At 37.7% G+C, this 24,715-nt stretch overlaps 1 protein-coding gene across 3 annotated transcripts in view; it reads left to right on the forward strand.

The window, feature by feature from the left end:
- The first annotated feature begins 3,113 nt into the window (after nucleotides 1–3,113).
- LOC128858058 (uncharacterized) overlaps nucleotides 3,114–24,715 on the forward strand; it is a 55,095-nt gene continuing 33,493 nt past the window's right edge. For 2 of the 3 annotated variants that reach the window (XM_054093989.1, XM_054093991.1), the window contains exon 1: nucleotides 7,653–7,743. The gene's annotated coding sequence lies outside the window, so the exon portion shown is untranslated. Of the gene's footprint in view, nucleotides 3,484–7,652; nucleotides 7,744–24,715 lie in introns of those variants that run through there. The other variant, XM_054093990.1, reaches the window with a different exon arrangement.

The raw sequence follows: 24,715 nt of genomic DNA on the forward strand, positions 1-24,715 counted from the left end.
TAGCTTTTCCCTTTCTCTCCCATTGCTGTTGCCATATGCTCATGCGTTAAATGTTTTATAGAATCCCTTATCTAATGCAATATAAAATAACTCATCAAACTCAAATAGCCTCCATTCTTCTCCCCATCTCACCGTTCTTCATGGTGTAAATAAGTACTTGTACTCTTTAAAGAGATCCAAACCACCTTCGAGCCAAGTGCCTTTGCCGCTGAAGTCCTTTATTTATCAAACAATAAAGCGGCATGGAGAAACTGCGAATATGCAAAGCGAGTGTGTGTTAGCCTTGAACGGTGGCAAAAAGTACTCGTTGCCATTGAGTGTAATTAATTTTATTCCTATCTTATAAATTCAATAAACAAACAGTGGCCTGAAGTGACAGTAGACAACCATGAATGGGATGTTGGCGAAGAATGTGACAGCTGCAGTCATTGGTAATGGCAGGCGTGCGATAACCCGCTTTGCAGCCCCAATGAACAACGTAAATGGAAAAGAAATAGATCCATTTATATACTTATATATAACACGCTACATATATACATATATATGTATGTAGGTGTTCACATTTTTACCGTGGCGGTTTGAATAAAACATTGCATACAGAAATCGAATATAAAGCAATTTGCCTACTTTTGAGACTTAATTGGGCAGGATTTATATTTTAAAATAAAAAAAAAATACAAATTATACGCGAGAGTAATGGAAAGTTATTCCAGCAAAAAGCTTAACTGAAGAGTGGCGGAAAGTACATATGAGCAGTCAGGTTCTTTAAACTGTGAGAGCCAAAACTAAAACGAACGATTTATTGTTTCTCGTATATTATGAGTAGACATAATTTTTAATAAAAAATAAACTAATCGTCGTGTAGTGGACTGCGTTTAGTATAGAGCGAAGCCATGCCAAATGGTCCAAGTATTTTTGACATTTTCGTCGATTTTTCTGAAAATTGGTTTATTTGTAGGGTTCTGAATAAAAAGCAGTAAATTGAAAAAATTTTGAAAAAAATGTTTGAAAAAAAATTAATTTTGGGATTTATTCAGTAATGAAAATTTTGCTGTAGAGTTGTTTAAAGGGAAATATCTTCAGTACTACTCATATTTAATATTATTTTTAAAAAATTTCAATAAAAAATATGTGCACTATAAAGAAAATGTTAACAAAAATTTTGTTTGTCATAAGAAACACCCGTTTCAGATTTTTTTGCAACAAAATTTTTTTTTGGTCAAATTTTTTCGGTAAACATTTTTTTTTTTTGTCATGAGAAACACCCACTTCTCAGCTTTTTGCAAAAAATTTAATTTTTTTGTTCAAAATTTTTCGGAAAACCATTTTTTTGTCATATTTTGAGAAACTTCCGGCTCAGCTTTTGCTTCTTATTTTTGTCATTAATAGCTAAGACTGTGCTTAGTACGCCCTGAAAGTTTCATTGTGGGATTGCCATAACTTTTCATGTTATATTCAAATACGTGCAGAAAACTAGTGAAAAATTAGTACAAAATACTGTTTCAGCGAAGCCCTAGCAAACGTGCTCATGTACCACGTGCGTTTGCGAATCGATCGAAGCGTCCCTACGTATGCACATTAGTAAGCATATTAAAAATAACCGAAGTTATTCCTCTTTCCATACTACAAAATCCATTCGAAAAAAATCGAAAAACCACAAAAATTGTTTACCATATTCGCTTTGAATAAGATTGACTGGCCAAATGGTCCTCCTCATTATATCAGTAGACGGATATTGTTAGGCCTACGGTCATTGTCTGATAGAAGAATCTACTTCTCATTAATTTTTGTTTATGATGTTATCAGTGGCAACATTAACTGCCATGAGTTGACTTATACCTTCCAAACTCATACCTCGCACCTCAGGCTTGAGGTCTTTGGCACTGACGTGTTAAAAAACTCCCCTCTTGGCTCCTTGGCCCACAGGATCTACTCAGATTTCTACGGAGGTCGAGTATATTTACAGAAAATTAAAAAGGGAACCCGAGTGCACTACATAAGACTTAATTGGGCTGAAAAAAAGTAGAAGAAAATGATTTGACCGTACACAGGTCAGTTTTGGAGAAACAGTTTTTGAAGTGCGGTCTAGAAAAATCAAGCTATCAAATTAAAAAGAATTCAACAAATTTTCAACAAAACTTCCAACATTTTAATTAGAATTTTTTGGAAAAATGTAGAAGTGCTGTTTTACAGCTCATTAAATTTTAGTCCAATAAAGTGCAAGTTCAAGTGTCTTAAAAATCGCAGTGATTTTTTTAAATTTTTTTGCGGACGTTGTTGGGTGTTTGCTTCCATATAACAAAAATTTCGAGCATGCATTACATGGAAAAACTGCACAAGATTGGCAAGAAAAAATTCAAAAATCAACAAAGTTGTTTTTAATTTGCACGTAGTTTGAAACTTGTAATATATTTATTGGGTTTTGTGGGAGAATGAACCCCATTTTCATATAAAAAATATTAAAATGAAATACGAAACAAATAAATTGTCAAAACTTGTCAATAAGTGCCTCTTTTATAAATGGTTGCGTTACTGGAATCTTGCCCTTTGAATGCACTTACATATACATGCATGTACGTATTAAAATTCCAACTAACAAAACTTTACTTTCCTTTTTAAAGTATATAAAACATTACAACAGTGAAATTAGGTGTTCATTTAAAAGTCAGTTTGGGCTCTCTCATAATTTGTTCTTGTGGTTATTAATGAGTTTCCCCTTAACAGCCAAAAATTTCCCCTCTACATTGTATACACAATTTCGTACACCTCAACGCACTCACCTACATTTCCTTGGCGAAACACTCTCAAATTGTCAATTTGCACTTGGTTTCCTCTCATCCTCCATTGCAATTTCCTTCTATTGCCTAAAATCGCTCAAATAGTAAATGCATGGGCCCGAGTAAAGACCAAGAGACGTAACGTTTTTGTTGGTTATTTGGCAGTAAAGTTGCTCGTTGCTTGGCAAATGATGAGTGACGTTAGAATTATACGGAATAATGGAAAAAGTAATTAAAATGATTGCTGATAATGTGGCGTAATTTTGTGCGAAGCTATGAAATAAACGAGTTAAGTACTCACTTTGCTTCGCTGGCATTGTGAGCGAATAAGCGGAAATGATAAATGTGTCTCGTGAAGTGAAGTCTACGAAATCTGATGGCAAAGATTCAAATAGAACAGTTGAATGAAGGCATTGTGTTTGGTGTTTAAAGCTAAAAGATGCACACAAAAGGGATAAGTATTTCAATAACTAATTCGCTGCTAATCCAAGTTGATATAAACAAAAAAGTTGGTCTGAATTTAAACTCCAATAAATAAAACACAAACATTTTTTTCATATAGCGCGTCTTTTGTTGACCCAAATTGAAGGTGTGAATGTGAAGCATGTGCCGGCTCGAAAGGATAACAAAGGCTATTGGCATAAAGTTTTATGTGTAATGTGACAAATACCAAATGGAAATAACTCAAATGGAAATGACACAAAAGGTAGACTAAAAGATATTCAAAAGATTCAAAATAAAAAAAGGTCTTTAGGAAACAAGAAAATAGTTTGAGTTTCGAAATGCCCAAATGAATAACGAGCGCAAAATCCCTAATTGGATTAGGCGATCGCAAAGAGATGCAAAAAAACCGTAACAAAAAACCGGCTGAGAATATTTTCACTTGTTTTTATGCATATGCAAGTACAGTGAAGGACTTAAGTCTACGTACAGCAGCATATTTTCTCATTTCTCAGAAGGTTACAATAATTGAAAAAACTGTTGATGTATTTTTTTGTTTTTTGAAATTCTTATTTATTCATAAAATTAATATACAAAAATTCAATTATTATACTTGCTTTATAACAAAAATATTAACAAAAGAACAACAAAGCGGTATGCCAAAAATTTACTTGCAGTTCAATAAGCTTGAAAAAACATATTTATTAATTTTAAAACTAGCTTTTTTGAATACTTTTAGTATTTAGTGGGTCTAACACCGTTATCAATCACTGCTTCAAGGCGTTGTGGCATTGATCTAACTAATTGGGTTAGCTGTTCTCGCGATACTTGGTTCCCTGCCTCCATCAGCTCTTCCTTTAACAATTTTTCGTCAGTTATTATACTTTGTCGAATAGTAGTGCTGATATGTTTTTATATTTACTTTATAATGATACATAATACCTTAAATAAGGGGCATCTTTCCAATGCCAGATGCAACTATAGCTCCCTAAACCATTACGCTACCAGCCCCGTGCTTGGCAATGGATATCAAATTTTGTATTTCCATATCCACATTTCTTCAAACGACGATTTATCAATTGAAATTTTCAAATAACGGTACTTTACAACTACTCTACTACTACTCTACTCTACAGCTACAACTATTAATTTTCTTGATATAAAGCGAATGAATTAATTTAATTGCAAAAAAAACTACATCAACAATTTTTTCGATTGTTGTATATCTTTTGAGAAATAAGAAAATATGCTGCTGTATGTGTGCTAATTAAGTTAGGGTTATATTGTATATATCCCCTATAAATAATAATAATAATAATGCTGCTGTATGTAGACTTAATCCCTTCACTGTATGTACTTGCGAAGCTTTTGATATTTTTATGAAAATATTCTTGGCTCATATTCAAAGGGTTAACCATCAAGCCATCGTCTAGTCACTGGTCAAACAGGAACTTTCTCCCATGGTGCGCTCTAATTGATTCGAGAGTAGTGAAGGATCATAAAAACTACCTACGTAGCAGAGCATTTTCATCATCCGACTCTCAAGGCGTCCATGTACATGTAGTGCAGGCCAAATATTCTGAAACTAGCCTGCTTGAGCCAACCAGGGAAATAGCAGGGCCTTAGCAGCGACCTTGAAACTCAAAATTCAACATTGAACCGGAAAACATTACCGAAGCTGTTATGGAAGTAGTCTGGTGCAAAACTAACACATTTGTCAAAAAAATGTTCCCATTGTCACACCTGCCAGAATGACGAGCCTACAGAATAATAATCAGTTTAACTTTTTCGTTTTAGATGTCCTGAAGAGCCAAAATCCTGTTGAGAAGCCACCTATCTATTTTATAAGACGCTCACCCTACTACAAAAAAATGTGTAAAAAAAATGTTTTCGTATACGATTTCATATATTTTTATACTATTTTTGTATAATGAGCAGAGTACATCCTTAATACATCCACACCGGTACCAACAACTCCTTCTCGTAGATCCAATTGCAGCAAGTAGCCCACAAATTTCTATTCAGCATCTGGCTGCTATGGGGTGCCACGCATGCAAGCCGTCAGAAGTTCATAAGCGAATTACAATATAGGTATTTTAATCCCAGATATTTTTGATCTCGAAACAACTTTATAAGTTGTTGTCTTGCAGTTACCCAACAAATTTTCGGAGAGTAAGTGGTATAATGAACTTTTGAACTAACGGAAGGAGAAATATGATTTTTAGCAATCTTAAATGTTGGCTTGGGGAAAAAAGAAATCCACTATTTTCTCGATAGATGCCTGTAGTGATCGATATCTCGTAAAGTATCGATCACACAATTTAAAGTTTATGCTCGTTGTCAAGGTGCCATTTCACACAAAAGAGATCTTGCTGCTTTTTTTTGTTTTTGTTCCTTTTTTACATTTTTAGTATGTATGTATATTCTGAGTAATTTTCGCAAGTTTAATTACGTACAGTGGCGGGCATAACTGAGTGCATCATAATTTTTTTTTTATTTACAAATGAATTTTTAGAAAGTTTTCGGCCACGTAGAAACATGACCAATAAAATTTTAATAATACAAGTGAATAATTTAATCGGCTAAAAATCCCTTGGATTTTTAATATTTTTTTTTTGTTGCTCATGGCACTTACATTCCATATAAAAATGAACATCTTTTAAAAGAAGATACGCAAGACTGTTTGCAAAAAAATGAAAAAAGACTCTGGTTTTTATAAATTGCATTTGTTATATGAATTAAAAATTTATTAAATCAACGTGATTTTTGGACGGTTAAAACTTTAACTTATTTTACTAAAATTTCTTAGGCCATGCTACAACGCACCTGAACATTTTCAAAAAATTCAATAAAAAAAAAAAGATGAATGAATTATTGTATAAAACTACATTTCAAAAATTTTTTCTGGAAACTCCGATTAAAAACCTAACAATTGGTTCAATTTCTCTAAATTTTATTAGGTGCGCAACTAAGTTCCCGCTGTTTGTCAATAGATGCCGCCAGCCAGGCCCGACGAGAGGGGGGAGAATAGGGAACTTTTTACCCCGGGCCCGAAGTTCTCAGAGGGGCCCGGACTCGAGAGTAATTCGAATTATATGAATTAGACATAATTGGAAAGGGCCCGCATTTGCAATTTTCCCCCGGGGCCCGGATATGCTCTCTACGGCCCTGCCGCCAGCAGTGTGCGGTAGTCGATTCTAACATAACTTAAACGTCATAAACCAAGCTTAGACATATTGCAAACGAACTGCTTCGACACATTAGTGATTTTGTTTTGGTATCATATACTTTTCGTTTTGTGAAAATGTATGATTTTGTGCCGAGTAATCGTCATTTGCGGCTGAAGCACATCGAGAGCTACAAAAAGTTTATCGAAGCATGCCGTCACTTCAAAGACAGTGATTTTAATGTTGACGACCGTCCGCGTGAAAAAGGCCAAAAACCTTCAAAGACGCTGAATTGGAGGCATTTGCTCAATGAGGATCCGTGTCAAACGCAAGAACAGCTTGCTTCAGTATTAGGAGTTACCCGCCAATCTATTTCCAAGCGATTGCATGCTTTGGGTGTGATTCAGAAACAGGGGACTTGGGTTCCTTATGAGTTAAAACCAAGGGATGTTGAACGTCGCCTGTGTTTTTTCGCCTGAGAGCAACTGCTCCAGCGGAAGGGTTTTCTTCGTCGCATCGTGTCGGGTGATGAAAAATGGATTCATTTCAGCAATCTAAAGTAAAGAAAGTCATGGGGACTGCCCGTCATGTTTCTACGTCGTCGCCTCGTCCGAATATTCACGCTGCGAAGCTTACGCTATGTATTTGGTGGGACCAAGTTGGTGTTACATATTTATTATGAACTGTTAAGACCAAGCGAAACCATCACTGGGGATCGGTATCGACTTCTATTGATGCGATTGGGCCGCGCACTGCACGAGAAGTGGCCGCAATACGCGGAGAGGCATAAAAAAGTGATTCTACAGCATGACAACGCTCGGTCTCACGTTGCCAAATCCGTTAAAACCTACCTGGAAGCTCTGAAATGGGAAAACCTACCTCACCCGACAATTTCTCTAGATATTGCGCCGTCCGATTATCACCTGTTCCGATCGATGACACATATATTAACTCTTTGTCTGAAACTCATTTTTGTATCGGTGACACAAACATACTGACACTTTAGACGCAATAACTTCGCTTTCACTAAACCGAATATCAAGCTTTCACTGAAAAAAAATGGCGTCATCAAAAACATTTTTATGACGCCAGTCTTGTTTATTTTGAGCTTCACCTTGTATAAAGTTCCGGACCGAATTGAGCTCTTCCCTACTTGTGAATATTATCGTTTTTATTGTAGGTTCATACACGTATTTTTATTGTTGGAACAGTCGAGGAAATACACTCAGAATTTATCAATTTTTATTATTTTACCATTTCCGAACTTCAGCCTGTGAGCAAGTTTTTCGTGGGCATCCCTAATTTATAGCCAGTAAGCAGCAATCGTCACCTACAACTGTAATTTGCTGAGAACATTTGTAAGTACATAAATAATAATTTATCGTAATCATTACCAGAATCTACTAGGCGATTAATTTCTTTTTTGCCAAATATTGCTCCCGAGCAAACTAAATATATTGCAAGTTGATAATTTAGTGTAAGCGTTCTTTTGTGTTCTTATCTTTGCCCTTTTTGTTTGATTTAAGAAATTGAAAGCGAGGGGGATTATCGTTCAGACTTACAAAATTTCAACCACCCTAATGCATATACGAGTATACTCGTGCAGTGGAGGGACGTTGATCCAATTTAATTCTTTTGCCAACTTTTAATTGGCACTGGTCATCGTCGTTTCATTGTACTCTCTAGTCTCCCTGTGTGTGTACGCCTCATTTTATCTGTTTATCTGTTGAACCTTTGGCCGGCTATTCGGTCGATTTGTCTGAGTGATAAAGCCACACTTCACCACAAGTTCACTCCTCAAAAAAACAAAATAAATATAGGTATGTATGTGTAGAATATTGATGACGATGTGTATTTTTTATGTTTTTGTTTTTCACCCTGCTCCACATCGATATCCTTAACGCTTTGAAAAGCTGTGCGTACAATTGAGAGTATGTACATACATAGACATGTTGACATTTAAAACGGAATTCTGTAACGAACAAAAAGTTTGTGAGATTATACTCGGCTTTTGTGAACTTACACATATCTACGCATGTATGTATATTTATTTATAAATACTCAGGCCCATCAGCGGTACTATATTTAATCGCATTTCAGAAGGTTTAAAATTTTTTTTGTTTTCCATGGAGCAAACGAAATGGAGAAATAGTTTTGTATAGAAGAAGAAAAATTCAATAAAAAAAACTTTTATCTCAATTTTGCAACTCGAGCAAAAGTTAATTTAAAATAAGCAAAAGGAAAAAAATCATAAAATGCTAAAGTGTTTTCAAAAAAAAAATTTCTATAGCAATGAAATTGTCGAAATATTATACCTGCTTCTTATATTCCCCACTCCAATGCCCGCAAGAAAATTCCATTACACGCCAAGCGAAAAATTTGTATGTGAACTTTGTTGATAGACGCTTAAATTAATATAGGAAATTGAATTAAAATTAAATTAAAAAAATGTGTAAAAAGACGAAAAGCAATACGAGTACAAATACTCATGAAAGCAACCACAACTACAACGATTTAGATGCTAACAATGATATGTCGGATGAATTGAGCGCGTACAGCTCGGAGGAAGACGAGGTGACATCACGAAAATCGCGAAAAATACAGCCAACTGATGCTGCGGATTACGAGGATGGGGGCGGAACGTAAAAATGTAAATTAATTTGTGTGCAAGTAAATTACAAGTGATATTTTCATATTTGAGCCGTAAGCCCTGGCAGCTAGTGCTCCTTTTTTTTATTGTAAAATAATAATTTATTGTTATTTTCCATATATTTAAATTAAATTAAATTATGTTCGTAGTGCACCATAAACTCTTGTTTATGGGCCATTTTGTAGTTTAATGTTAAACTCGGCTCATAAATACGAAGTTCACCTTACAAAAAGTTTTCATTTGGTGTTTATGAACATGCAACCCTATTTTATAAAAAAAAAAAACTTTTGCGCACTGTTGACTATTTTGACATTTCACACTCATGTACAAGGTGGCAATTGATCATCCAATCTTGTTTTTAAATAACTTTTTACTTAACAAAGAATTATTTTGAGTGATGGAAATTTTTACTTTGACCTTTGCGCGCTCCACTGCTTGTCTGCTTGCTTATACTGCAGCTGTCCAATTCACAAGTATCAAATATGTTTGACGTATGACCCCATTTGTAAAAATTACAAAGCTCCCTACAGGTTGATTAATTTTGACCCACCTTCTACAGATGAACGATATGAAGTGCTGCTTGTATCTGTAAAACAGCTCATGACATCAACGTCAAAATTGTTCTAATGACAGTTCAATATATTGTTTATAAGCCAACAAAAGCATTTGCGTCTCAGTTTTGTTGATTTTTTTTTTCTGTGATGGAATTCAAACGTAATAGTGTGATTACATTATATTTGGCTGGAAAATCATAACCAGCCATTGTTCGTGAGCTCAATCACCTCAAAGTGAATAAAATGTTTGTGTATCGCACTATAAGACGTTACAATGAAAACCAAAAAAAAAAAGCAACTACGCCAGAAATGGTTCGGAAAGTGAAGGCTCGACTTAAACGAAATCCACGTCGAAGTGAAAAAAACATAGCCAAAGAACTGAAAATATCGCAAGACAGCATTCGACGCATATTGAAAAATGAGCTCAAGGTCAAGGCTTACAAGTTCCAAAAAGCACACGATCTTTCACCCCAGCAACCAAAGTTCGGTGCGAAAGAGCAAAGGAGTTGTTGCGCTTGCACGAACGTGGCGAATTTCCTAACATTGTGAAACACTCAAAACGATCGTGTTTACTTGACCGAACGCTCATACGAGAATTTGAGCCTACGTATGGCCATTTGAAGCAATTTCCAATCGCAAGTAATGGTTTGGGCCGTAGTGACCGCTGATGGACGCTCTCCAATCGTTTTATCGAGCCTGGTGTCAAAGTGAATGCGACTTATTATCGGGAATTTTTTGAATGTTTTAGAAGCTTTTTTAGAGCCGTAGACACGCAAACATTTCGGTCGTAGACCATGGACGTTCTAACGGGACTCGGCACCGTCTCACAAAGCTCGTGTGAACCAAGAATGTTTAAAAAATCATGTTCCACACTTCATTTCGTCCACACAATGGCTTTCAAATTCGCCAGACGCAAATCCGATGGACTATTCCATCTGGTCCACTTTGGAGAGCAAGGTGAGGACTAAAAATTATCCTAGTATGGATGCGCTGAAAAAAGCGATTATACGAGAATGGGACAAAATACCTCAAGATCACATTCGAGCAGCATGCAACTCATTTTTTGACCGTTTGAAGGCTATAGTCAAGGCAAATGGTGGTCATATCGAGCTAAAGTGAATATATGTTTAAATTGTAATCATTTTTGAACAATTTTCACTTTGAAATCAATAAAAAATAATTTCACACAAAAAGGTTGCATGTATGTATGCATGTAAGCATTTAAATACATTTCACAGGATAAGTAAAAGCAAGTAAACAAATGGCAATTGAAGCTCTGAATTGATTGTTGTTCATAAACACAAGAAATTTCACTCGAGTTAAAATTTGAATTTATGATGCAATCTGAATATCATATTCCAAGTATAAGCAGGAATATTTTACATACTTTAAGAGGAATACTTTGCATATTGGAATTGCATAACAGTTTGAGCAACATGTGGCGAGGAGCAGTACACCTATGGTTTAATTCTTCCATGATGGGATCAAGCCAATTCGCATACTTTTAGGTGGGACACTTTGAAAAGCAATGCTATTGCATAAGGTTTTGACAGAAAGAAAATAATGCAGTGCTGCCAAATCATATGCAACGGTGAATTCAAGGAATTGTTGTTTTGCTCACTACCTGGCAAGGCGCATTCATTAAAGTAAAGTGAAGTCACTAGGCGAAGAACAATATTTTGTACGTTTGCAAAGAAAAGTATTGACAAAGCAGAAAACCAAAAATGAATTCGCCTTGTTTCATTCTGGGCACGACGAAAGAAAAAAATCAGCTGATTTAGCAATACCACCTTTAATAGATTCGCCTTGCTACGTCGCAACGATCGAAATACCAAGTCGCAAGAAAACACCAAAACAGCTTGGTGCTAAACATAAGGTCTATGGACCTTTTTAACGTTTAACGAGCAATCTTCTGACACTGTCCAATCTGCAGAACTAATTCAACAAGTGCTTTAACGAGGACACTTCAAAATCAATGAGGTCCCTAACGGCATTGCTTCTAAGAAACGGCAGTTGGGCATTCCCACTACTTAGGACTGATAGCGGCAGGCTAATCACCTACCCTGTCAGAAATTAAATAGATTAACGAAACGAAAGCAAGACAAGTCTTGTCGAAGCCCTATGCTTCCGAGAGGAGTGAACAAGGAAAAAAAAAACAATGTTCATGGCCACTACACTACTTTACTCAAGGATTTCGTGTGACTTCTGCTGCATATATCGTGACATATATCTAGACTGGCTGCGTTATGCCCAGATACCTTTGAGCAAGACCCTGCTTCTACCCGCAAAACGATGGCGACCCAAAATTGGATGGCTGCAAATTTCCATGTCCACATAACCCCGAACTTATGGCCATTTAACTCCCCAGACCTTAATCCCCTGGATAACTGTGCATAGGGTGAAGTTGAACGTGAAACCAATAAACATTCTTATAACACCACTGTTTCTCTAAGGCTGCAATTAATACCGTTATAGTCAATATAAATAAGGAGCCTTTGACTTGAAATTCGCAAAGTTTCATTAAATTAGCCATAGACGAATATGTTGGTGTGTAACTACCATTCGGAATTCAGAGAGAACGTAGGTTTGAAACTCGATGAAATACCAAAATTAAGAAAAAGTTGTTTCTAATAGTAGTCGACCTTCGTCAGGCAATGGCGAACCTCCGAGTATATTTCTGCCATGACAAGGCTACTCATATTTAAGCCGTTCGGAGTCGGCCAAACACCCTAAAAGGGTGACAAAGCTAGACAAGGCGGCAGCTCTTGTTCGGGAAAAACTCAAGTCGTTCCGATAACGTAGAACCGGCTGCCATAGGAATGTCCCCTACTGAGTCCACGGCGACTCTCTTTACCACCTGGACAAAGGAGGTCAATCTGCAGCTCGAGGTCAAAGTCGACGACACACCAATTCCGACTGTTAACAAACCTAAACATTTTGGGAGTAAACTTTGACAGTTTGCTCTTCTCTAGCCGGCAGTACTTGGGGCAAAGACAAAAAAAATGTTGCTATCGACATTTAAGGCAATTGGCCGGCCGGTTCTAAACTTTACTGCACCTAAAACACTGATATTCGGACAGCGACGGGATGCGTTCTGATGCCCCTCTACAACACCTAAATAACGAGGCACAGATGCTTCCTGTAAAGGAGCACATCAAACTGCTCAGAAAACAGTTTCTACTAAGCTGCTAGTGCAGGTCCCACCCATGTAGGCACTTGCTTGAACCAGAGCCGCCCCGGAGGCACATTAGGAGGCACCTCTTCAACTACACCGAGGAGATCCAGGACAAAACGAATCGGCGGCAACTACTGGACCGGATAATGTTTAGACAGATAATAAGCGACATTCATCAGGAGACACTTACCTACTTCTTAAGCTACCGACTCCCGAATACCGTAATCGGAGTCCAACGACCACCCACAGCAGATGAAGAGCTCCAGCTACCCCGAGAGGCCCGCGCAACCTTGGCACAACTATTTACGTTCTGGATATTGTAACAGGTTAAACTCTCACTTATCCAGAATGACCCCGACATTCCAAACATAGTTTCAGCATATGAAGGCACCTCTCACGACACTAACCACCTTTTCACATGTCCCGTCAAACCCACTCATCTAACACCTCTCTCCCTCTGTACCCAACCTGTCGAAACAGTAAGTTTTCTAGGCTTACCGTTAGAAAAGCTAGACGAAGACGATCGGTGATTCAAATTAAACTGGCAGGGTTTAGTATTGCTGCTATAACAACAACAACAACAACAACATTAAATGAGCAAAGTTTGCTTAAAATCTGATGTCGCTTTATTCTTTCCTTGAAACGGAATTACAAATGCCGGGTCATCATCATAAAGGGTCATAGTATAGTAGTTGGTTCATGACTTCTTCTTGTATAAATAATTAAATTTAAAAAGCAGCAATGTTCACTTCAAAACATATCGACATGCACATACATACATATTTTATTTTATTTCACCTGACTCTAGCTTCAATAATGAATAATAAATCAATCAAGACTTTGACGGAAATTTTCGAAGTTCTCATTGCACAGTGGGCCAGGAGACCCTTATAAGTGGCCAAAATTCATAATTCCCAAAACACCAACAATTTATAACTTTTAATACCGCTATGTACAGGTTTTGGGGTCTCTGATTACGAATATGAAGTCAGATTTCAACAATTCAAAATGGTGGATCCAATATGGCGGACATGAAATTTAAAAGATTGGATTTTTTTCACCAAATTTGGTATTTAGGGGTTTCGATGGTCTCTGATTACGAATATGAAGTCAGATTTCAACAATTCAAAATGGCGGATCCAATATGGCGGACATGAAATTAAAAAAATTGGATTTTTTTCACCAAATTTGGTATTTAGGGGTTTTGATGGTCTCTGATTACGAATATGAAGTCAGATTTCAACAATTCATGCATTGTTTTATTTACCCTTTAAACCATTTTGACTTCTACACATAAATTGCCAGTTTTCAAACACAAACAAGAAAATCAAATACTAATAAATAGCAATCAGATGCGGGTTTTAAAGGATACCTAAAATTTTTGCGTTATTCTTCGCCAACTCATAAGCAAAAATTTTAGCCAAAGAATCGTACTTTGAGCTCAAAACAACCAAAAGGTAAAGGATAAAACTTAAACTTAAATATTTGAATATGTTTAAATAATTTTAATTAAATGTAAGTTATCGCATCCAAGGCTGCTTGTATACGAAATGTATTATCTCTGAATTGCTGTAGACGTAATTTGTTAGCCCATGAAAAAGCATCCTTTTGCCTGTATGCCATTTAAATTAGTAAACGTAAACTTCGCCTTTATGGTCTAAAGGAAGGTGGTAAGACAAGTCTTTATTACTGCAAAGATACAGAAAAGGAACGACACAAAATCAAAACGAAGGCAGGCGCGCTGCGTGACCTGATGCATCTACACTTACGCGCACACATAAATCTGTATGTACATACAGTTCGCGACAAATGCTAGCACATTTTGAGCAGTTTGACTATTTTTACCCTTTCTTTATTTTCATTATTTTTTTTATAAAAGTATAGCTCATTGCGTAACACAAACAACATAAATCTAGGTTTCGAACTTTATACAAAAATTACAAAAATTCCACGAATTTTCCAACGCAATTCCACATCTTTAATTAGCATTTCTAGAAAGACTTTTAGTACATGGCCTTATAACTTACTAAATTTTAGTATTTTTTTATCATTTAACTTCATTGTTGTTTTTTTTTTCCTAAAAGTATATAATCACATAAATCCACTTTTAAATTTTATACAGAAATTAGAAAAATTCCACAAATTTTTCAGTACAATCCCACGGTCTTTAATTAGCATTTCTAGTATATTGTCTTAAATTTTAATTGCAACGAAGCGCAAATTCGAAATGGCTAAAAATTCGCATTGATTTTTTATAATTTTTTTCCGTGACGATGTTGCGCATTTTCTCCATATGAAGAATAGCAAATCCAACAAATTTTTTTATATGAAAAAAATGCGCAACATCGTCATGGAAAAAAATTATACAAAATCAATGCGGATTTTTAGCCATTTCGAATTTGCACTTCGTTGCAATTAAAATTTAAGAAAAAAAAATTATAAAAACTCAACGGAATTTTTACCACCTCCAAACTTAAAGTTTGTCCAAGAAATTCAGAAAGCCGCCTGGTTGATTACACTTAATTTCAACAGGAAAACAACTGGAGCTAACTATCCCAAAAAATAAACCAGCTCATCACAAACAAAAGAAAATGGCAACAAACTCGTTCCCCCAGTGGCAAAACCAAACTGAACAAAGCATCAGCAGAGTTGAATAGCGAATAAATTTTATTAAAAATGAATCAATAAATCAAAACAAATCAAGCTTAAGACCTGATAAAAAAGGTGACTACTACTCACTTTGGAAGTTTACTAAATATTTGAAAATACCAAAGTGGCAAAAACTTTCCAACCCAACGAAAATCAACGTGGCAATTTGTATACTCTTATTGTGAACGAAAACACCCATTCATTACCATAAAAGAACTCAAAAGAGAAATAAAACAACTAAAGGATAAAAAAGCGACCGGATTCAATTTAATTATAGCTGAAGTGTTAAAAAAGTTACCCTCTATAAGTTTGGTTAAATTAGTGAAGTTATTTAATCATTCAATTCATCTCCACTATGTTCCAACCTTGTGAAAAGTTGCAGAAATGATAATGATTCCAAAACCGCGAAAAGATCTGCATCTTGTTTCCTCATACCGACCAATCTCGTTGCAGTCTCAAAGTGGTAAGCTATTCGAAAAGCGCACCCTCAATCGATTGACGCCAATTATCGACTCTAAAAACTGGTTACCTTCGCATCAATTTGGTTTTCGCAGTAAGCACTCAACCATTGATCAGATGCACAGAATCACAGCTGATATAGAGAACTCTTTTGAACAGAATAACATGTGTTCAGCAGTATTCTTGGACGTGGCATAAGCTTCCGATAAGGTTTGGAATGTCGGTTTAAATAATAGGTCTATTTATAAGTTCGTGCGGTTTTACAACAGATGGCGTAACTTGATTATTATTCCATCGATCCACATTTCCAAACATTCATTGGAGAGCTACTGTCGTAAGGCACAAACGTCAGTATAAGTTTTTTATTTGAAGCGTAAACAACAATATTTTTACCACACTTGAAAATGTCGAATTTCGTGCCAAATAATGTGTTTTTGCGGGGAATTCTTCTTCATTATTTTAATATGAAGAAAAAAGCAGCCGAAAGTCATCGTATCTTGGTGGAAGTTTATGGTGAGCATGCTCTATCTGAGCGAACGTGCCAGAAGTGGTTTGCACGCTTTAAAAGTGGTGATTTTGGCTTGGAAGACGAAGAACGCGAGGGTGCGCCGCCAAAGTTCATGGATACCGAATTGGAGGAATTGCTCGATCAAGATCCGGCTCAAACGCAAGAAGAGGTTGCAAAAACTTTGGGAGTTGATCAATCAACCATTTCCAAACGTTTAAAAGCCATGGGAATGATCCGAAAGGTAGGCCATTGGGTGCCGTATGAATTGAAGCCAAGAGACGTTGAACGCCGTTTTATGGCATGCGAACAACTGCTTCAACGGCACAAAAGAAAGGGTTTTTTGCATCGAATTGTGACTGGCGATGAAAAGTGGGTCCATTACGACAATCCAAAACGTCGGGCAACGTATGGATACCCTGGCCATGCTTCAACATCGACGTCGGCGCAGAATATTCATGGCCTGAAGGTTATGCTGTGTATCTGGTGGGACCAGCTGGGTGTTGTGTATTATGAGCTACTGAAACCGAATGAAACGATTACGGGGGATGTCTACCGACGACAATTGATGCGTTTGAGCCGAGCACTGCGAGAAAAACGGCCGCAATACGCCGATAGACACGACAAAGTTATTTTGCAACATGACAATGCTCGGCCACATGTTGCACAAGTGGTCAAAACATACTTAGAAACGCTCAAATGGGATGTCCTACCCCACCCGCCGTATAGTCCAGACCTTGCGCCATCCGATTACTATCTCTTCCGATCGATGCAACATGGCCTGGCTGACCAGCACTTCCGTAATTACGATGAAGTCAAAAAATGGATCGATTCGTGGATTGCGGCAAAACCGACCGAATTTTTCACAAAGGGAATCCGTGAATTGCCAGAAAGATGGGAAAAAGTAGTAGTAAGCGATGGACAATATTTTGAATATTAAATTTGTAACCATTTTACGTCAATAAAGTTTCAAATTTCGAAAAAAACCGCACGAACTTATTCATAGTCCTATTAACAAACTAAATACCTGCCTTCCAAATGATTTTTGCGCCCTCCTAAAGTCGTATCAGAGCGAACGCTACTTTCACGTTAAACAGAGAAACGTATACTCTAACCTTGAAGAAATAATTGCTGGCGTGCCGCAAAGAAGCATTCTTGGTCCGCTCTTATAGCTTGGTGCCAGAATAGCTTGATCGCCACTTTTGCCGACTACACTGCCCTCCTAGCAATTGGAAAAAGTACTGAAAAAGCCGCAGCCAAACTTCAAACTGCAACAAACGCTATTGAAGAATGGACGAAGATTTGGCGTATACAATTGAACAATACCAAGTCAGTTCGTGCAAACTTCATCAACAAAAAAGTGAATCAGTTTTAATGGGTTTGGCAACGTGAAGCCGATCATTCTCATGCTGTAGAATCACTTTTTTAAGCCTCTCCGCGTAATGCGGCCGCTTCTCGCGCAGTGCGCGGCTCAATCGAATCAATTGAAGTCGATACCGTTCCCCAATGATGGTTTCGCTTGGTTTTAACAGTTCATAATAAATATGTAACACCAACTTGGTCCCACCAAATTTATAGCATAACCTTCGCAGCATGAATATTCGGCCGAGGCGACGACGTAGAAGCATAACCGACCAGTCCCCATGACTTTCTTTTCTTTGATTGCTGTAATGAATCCATTTTTTATCACTCGTCACGATGCGATGAAGAAACCCCTTCCTTTTTTGCCGCTGGAGCAGTTGCTCTCAGGCGAAAAAACACAGGCGACATTCAACATCCCTTGGTTTTAACTCATAAGGAACCGAAGTCCCCTGTTTCTGAATCATTCCCAAAGCATGCAATCGCTTGGAAATGGATTGGCGGGTAACTCCAAATACTGAAGCAAGCTGTTCTTGCGTTTGACACGGATCCTCATTGAGCAATGCCTCCAATTCAGCGTGTTTGAAGGGTTCTGAGTTTCCTTCACGCGGACGGTCATCAACACTAAAATCACCGTCTTTGAAGCGACGGAACCAATCTCGGCACGTTGTTTCACTTAAAGCAGCATCTCCATAAACTTTTTGTAGCTCTCGCAAATGGCGATTATTCGGCACAAAATCAGACATTTTCACAAAACCAAAATTGTATAATACCAAAACAAAATCACTAATGTGTCGAAGTAGTTTGTTTACCACATGTCTAAGCTTGGTTTATGACGTTTAGGTTATGTTAGAATCGACTACCACACACTGCTGGCGGCATCTATTGACAAACAGCGGGAACTTAGTTGCGCACCTAATAAAAAAAATATCTGCATATAAACAAATCATAAAGCCTGTGTGGTCCTATGGCGCGTAACTATGGGGTAGCACCAGTCAAAGTAAAATAAATATACTTCAATGATTACAAAATAAAATCCTACGAGATATCCTCAACTCACCTTGGTTCGTTCGCAATAGGGATAGGGTCACGAAGACTCCTCAAGATCCCTACAGTCGCTGAAGAAATTAAAATACCAGCAGATGCCCCACTCTATACTAGCTATGCATACTTTCATAAAAACAAAAACAATAATGAAGATTAAATAAAAACCAAAAATGGCAAATTTGGTCAAAATATTGTTGTGCTCTTGTTTTGTCGCGGCGTGTTAGTACAAGATTGAGATGTCACTGCGAATGTTAAAATTGACAATGAGAAGATAAGCTGCCATTGGACTAAATGCATTTGCACTTACGCATTGCCGTTTGGTGTTTAACGAACGTAGGGCTCAGGAAATTTTGCAATTAAAAAAGTCGTTTTAAATTCTATCTACAAAAAGAGAAATTTAAACCAGCATCTACGGCAAGTGATGGCCGCGTTAGTATGTTTCATTGTCCGAAACGCTGAATACCGTTCACGAAATCTGATTTATTTAATATAAGTTTTGTTTTAAGGTGGATTCTGTGAAAAAATACTTCTTTTTTGATAATACAGATAGTTTTATATTATTCAGTAAACTTTCATATAATAATACAATATTTGAATATTTTTCTAAATTTTTATTGCATAATATGGAAGATTCAGCGAGTGACAGTGAATCTCCGGAGGTACCTCGAAAAAAATTTGCTTTGCGGTGTAGTAGGCCGTTCAATAAGTTTTGCGGTTCGATAAGAGAGGGCGTTGCTACTAACCTTATTTTTTTTTTTTGTTTTTGTTATGTTGGTACACTCTTCATTTGAAGGTATTTGGAGTTCCATTTCAATCTGTCAATTCATTCTTTGTTTTCAAGCCATTTAGTATCGACATGTCACAGCATTTTCTACAATAGAAAAAATCAAGTATCGTGCGGTGGTTGAATTTAATTTTTGGAAGGTTTAGGTAGGTAGGTAGGTGAAATGGTTGAAGTGCCGGTCTAGCACTTCTCAAGTAGCACTAAAGTGCCGTTTTGATACCATTCTGAGACCTCCAACAGGCAGATATCTACAGCCAGTCAGAGCTATTGATATAATGGAGGATATTGATTGGATTAAGGTTGGCGCACTGCCCCAGCCTGTCGAAGAGTGGAGCGCCCCGTCTTCTTAGCCGTCTAGCTGCCAAACCTGAACATTTACAAAGAAAATGCTCCACAGTCTCCTTCTCTGAAAGGTCCCCACAGCTTCTGCAATGCGGGTTAAATAGTAACCCAAGCTTTTCCGCGTGTGTGCCGATTGTCCAGTGACCGGTAAGCACAGCTACGAGTTTGTTAATTGAATGGCGTGGAGTCCGCCGAACTTTCTGAGTCTTTCGTATATTGTACTGGAGCCAAAGAGCTTTCGAAATAGCACATGAAGAAATGGAGCTCCATCTTTTCTGCGCTTTCCTGAGAAATAAATTGTGCAGTTCCCCTTTAACAACTGTCAAGGGGATGCCAATGACCGGGTAGGAAGTCTTTGAGGCCAATTCAGTCCCCTTCCTGGCAAGCTCATCAGCAATTTCATTTTCCTCTATGTTTCTATGTCCTGGAACCCAGATCATAGAAATGTTACCTGCGTACCCAAGAGATTTGAACTCCTCTTTACAGGAGTTAACTAGTTTAGATTTACACCATGGCGTCGTCAGAGCCTTGATCGCGGCTTGACTATCGGAGAAAATGATAATATCTCCCTCACTCCCGCGTTCCCTAAGCATCTTGTATGCCTGGAAGGTTTGAAAGAGAAGGAAAATTATGCACGGATGTTTTCGCCATCAATTAGTACAGTAGAAATATGGGTTGCTAATGGATTACTTGCAGAATAGTAAAACAATAAAATCTGAATATTATTGTAACTGTGTAGATAAGCTGAAAGAAAAAGTTCGTGAAAAAAGTGCCAGAAAAATTTCATCAGGACATTGAACCGTGTCACAAGAGCATTTTGACAATAGCTAAAACCAATGACTTAAAGTTCGATGTGTTGGAGCATCCACCGTTTTCATCAGATTTGACCCTTAGCGGCTTCCCTTGGTTTTCAGGCCAACGAAAATGCATGCGGGGAAAGCGGTTTTCCTCAAATGATGAGATCATAACATCCACAAGCGTATTTTGCAGCCCTTCCAGATTTTCACTTCAGGGATGGAATTCATAAATTGGAACCTTGTTGGAATTGACGGTGACGCAGAACATACCTTTTTCCGTTGCCTGCGTTAGAAACAAGAGCGTCGAACTGAAAATGTAATCGACAAGATGTTAAGCTGTGAAAAAACGAGGACCTGGACGCGGGCACACAAGATATACCTTGTAAACGCAAATGGAACACCACTCACAAGTAATGCCAAAGCGGTTCCAGAGTTCGCGACGGTTCCAAACGATGGGAAGTTTTAACCCTCTAATCCGCAAAAAAACATAAAAATAAAATAAAAAATAATCGAATAGACGAAGAAATCAAAGTATTGTAATCTACGGGGAATTCGTCAATGTCGAAAACAAAAGCTTAGGTTATGCCGAAGTGGCTCGTCGGGACCTTCCATCCACCTTTCATAATCCTCAGTACTCTGTAACTTAAAATTCATTGAAGAAGTTGAGAAGTTTTTGCCCGAATAATCTTCGATACATCATGGAGATAACCAGGATTGAGAAGGTTTTCGTGCGCGCTTTTATGGGTGCAGAGTGCTTTGCGCAATATTTTCAGAACGAAACGGCTTGTGTCAAATGCGCTGAATATTTTACAAAAACAGGATTCAAATGCATTCGTTGGGCCACAATGCTATAGAAAAGACATCATTACCGGTGACGAAACTTGAGTCTATGAAAATGTCATTCAAGCCAACTAGCAATCACCTGAATGGCTCTTCTCATAGGTATACGTCAAAAAAAAACTACGACAAAGTTGTTATATTGCTGAATTTTTTTTTTTGTTATTTTTGTCGCGTGGTCCACTCCGCGAGATCAAACTGTAGGGTAGTATTCTTCTTCTTCTAGGTAATAGGGTAGTATTATTCTTCTTCTTAATTGGTCCAATAACCGCTTAAGCGATTTTGGCCGCGATTCTCGTGCTAACTGGCGCCAGTTAGAGACACCAAGTGCAGCCAAGTCCTTCTCCACCTCATCTTTCCAACGCCGAGGAGGCCTTCCTTTTCCTGTAATCGTAATCGTAATGAAGCACTTGTAGAGAATATATATATATAATTGGCGCGTACACCCTTTTTGGGTGTTTGGCCAAGCTCCTCCTCCTATTTGTGGTGTGCGTCTCGATGTTGTTCCACAAATGGAGGGACCTACAGTTTCAAGCCGACTCCGAACGGCAGATTTTTTCATGAGGAGCTTTTTCTTGGCAGAAATACATTCGGAGGTTTGCCATTGCCTGCCGAGGGGTGACCGCTATTAGAGAAATGTTTTTCTTAATTTTGGTGTTTCACCGAGATTTGAACCTTCGTTCTCTCTGGGCACTCCGAATGATAGTCACGCACCAACCCATTCGGCTTCGGTGGCCAAAAGGTCAGAATTATAGTAAAAACAAATCGTAGGTTGTTCTCTCCGGCTATGTGTCGGCCCCCCGATCTCATTCTCTGTTCGACTATATCTATATTCAAAATCAGCATTACACCTCCGATGGCTTCGCATTCACTTAGCATGCGCCTGTGTGAATGTCTAATATTTTTACGACTGAGATTATCACTTCATAGAATGTATTTAGGGAGATTGAGACCATAAGGAAGACTTCGCATAAGGAGCTCAGAAAGGTATTTGAAAATGAGATTACTTTTAAGATTATAAAATATATTTCAATTTATTATTTTTCACTTATACAGGACACTTTTTGAACAGCAGCTAAATAATGGACAAAGTTTTCTTCTAATAGTTGCCGCTTCTGAGGCAGCAATGGCAAAAATTGAATGAAATTTTCGATCATAAAAGAGTTTCTCATAAAACTACACAGCACCATCAGCGTAAGCAAGTTTTGCAATAACTTCTTTTTTTTTGTCATTTCTTAAATGGTATCATAGAGTGCGAGGCATAGTAAAAGAAAATAAGTACCAATTTGATGACTTTATGTAAGGCTGCAAATAGAAAATGCTGGCGAAAGCGGAGACAAATTGCGTAAACTAATTAGTGACAGAATGAGTTTGAAATGAAAAGCGAAATCTATTTTACAGAAACAATTAAATATCCATACGAAAAACGAAGTTTCACTTTAAGAATGGAAAACAATTTGAGGTTGATGAAGGCAGTGCTGATTTTTTAATATTTTTTTAAAAGTAAGAGGGCATGAAAAATGTGAGGTGAGATATTCATCAGCTATCAAAGCCTGTTCTGTTTAAGCTGATTGCGATTGAATGAAGAGGTACCAATAAAGGTTGCGAATTTTCATCACTCTCAGTATGTCAAAAAATATCATTGGTCCAAAAATTATTCTCCAAACAATATAAAATAGTATCTGCTAAAGCAAGAAAGTTGTACAGCTTGGCATCGTGTTTTTACTCCAACGGCAACAATATGTAAACACGGTGTAATTCTCGCTTCTCGCTTCTCAAACGATGTTTCCTCCGTTCGGCATAGGTGTATATGTTAGTGAAGGGTCTTTCAAAAGACGCACCTAGATGTTGTACTGTTAAAAAGTAAAAATTTAGATTCATTCAGGTTTCACAATTTTTATTCAAATGGCTCTTAACAATTATATGTGAAAAATTACAACCATTTAAATGTCCACCATGAGAACCTTAACAGGTAAAATCTGTCAAACCGTTGATTCATGAAAGCCTAATTGTTGAGAACGTCGAGATATCGATGTTGAATGCTGTTCAGTAATTCTCAATAGAACGTCCAGTTTTTGGTCTGCCAGTCACTGATATCCTCGACAGAACCAGTCCCTTGTCATTTTTAAACGAACCTTTGAACTGTGGACTCATTCGGACAATTATTCCCACCAAAAAAATCACGAATTTTATGATAGGTTCGTCCTAAAGATCGAACATTTCCATAATAAGTTTCAATCATTTTAACGCGTTGTTCTGAGCTCAATATTAAGGGTAGAATTTGGAAGGCAACAGTTGCCTTGTATGGTTTTAGGGGAGCTATCGGCAAAAGATGTGTATGTAACACAATTATAAAGCCAATTTTGTTGTGCGGAGTCCTTGTTTCGTGAGTCTCACTGCAAAGGATGACATCAGTTAAGAAGCTGGGGTGGGTCCGAAGCCCGCCTTCATTGGAATCAGTGAGGCGCTTAGGACGACTCCTACTCCAGCGTCCAACGCTATGATGAATGTCACACCCGAGGACATTGCAGAAAAAACTGCAGCTGCACGCGCCGCAATCAGAATGAGCTGTTTGAATCATAAGCTATACTTAAGCTACAGATACTCGAATATTCTTAAAGACTTCAAGTTCGTCCCCATGGTACTAGATCATCGTACACCCTCGCTAGGCCCGAGCGAAACTTTTTCCATTCATATTCCCTCATGGGAGGAGTTGGGCGGTGTGCAAAATTTGGAGGCAGGGCGTGGCAAACAGGTTTACGGATGGTTCGACGTTGGATGAAGGAGTCGGTGAAGGAGTATTCTGCGAGGAGCTCCCCATCAAGCTCAAATTTAAACTTCCAGACCACTGTAGTGTTTTCCAAGCGCAGGTAGTCACAATTAATGAAGGAGTGGATTGGTTTATTACTTCTGTATTTACTGTAAAGGATGTAAATATCTACTCCGACAGCCAAGCGACAATGAGGGCCTTGAGCTCTTTGTTTGTATTGTACGTTTGAAATTAGTCGGGGCTTGGCTTTTCTCCGCATTGCATTGCATCCGAATACTGTGATGTTAGACTCATTTGGGTTACCGATCATAGTAGCATAGAGGGAAACTGCTGCGCTGTTGAGCTAGCTAGATAGGGGACCCCGGAGACGGTTTCATCGCAAAATGAGAGGATTGGAGTTCC

Source organism: Anastrepha ludens, chromosome 3, assembly GCF_028408465.1.
Source record: "Anastrepha ludens isolate Willacy chromosome 3, idAnaLude1.1, whole genome shotgun sequence".
In the NCBI taxonomy this organism is placed as follows: Eukaryota; Metazoa; Arthropoda; class Insecta; order Diptera; family Tephritidae; genus Anastrepha; species Anastrepha ludens.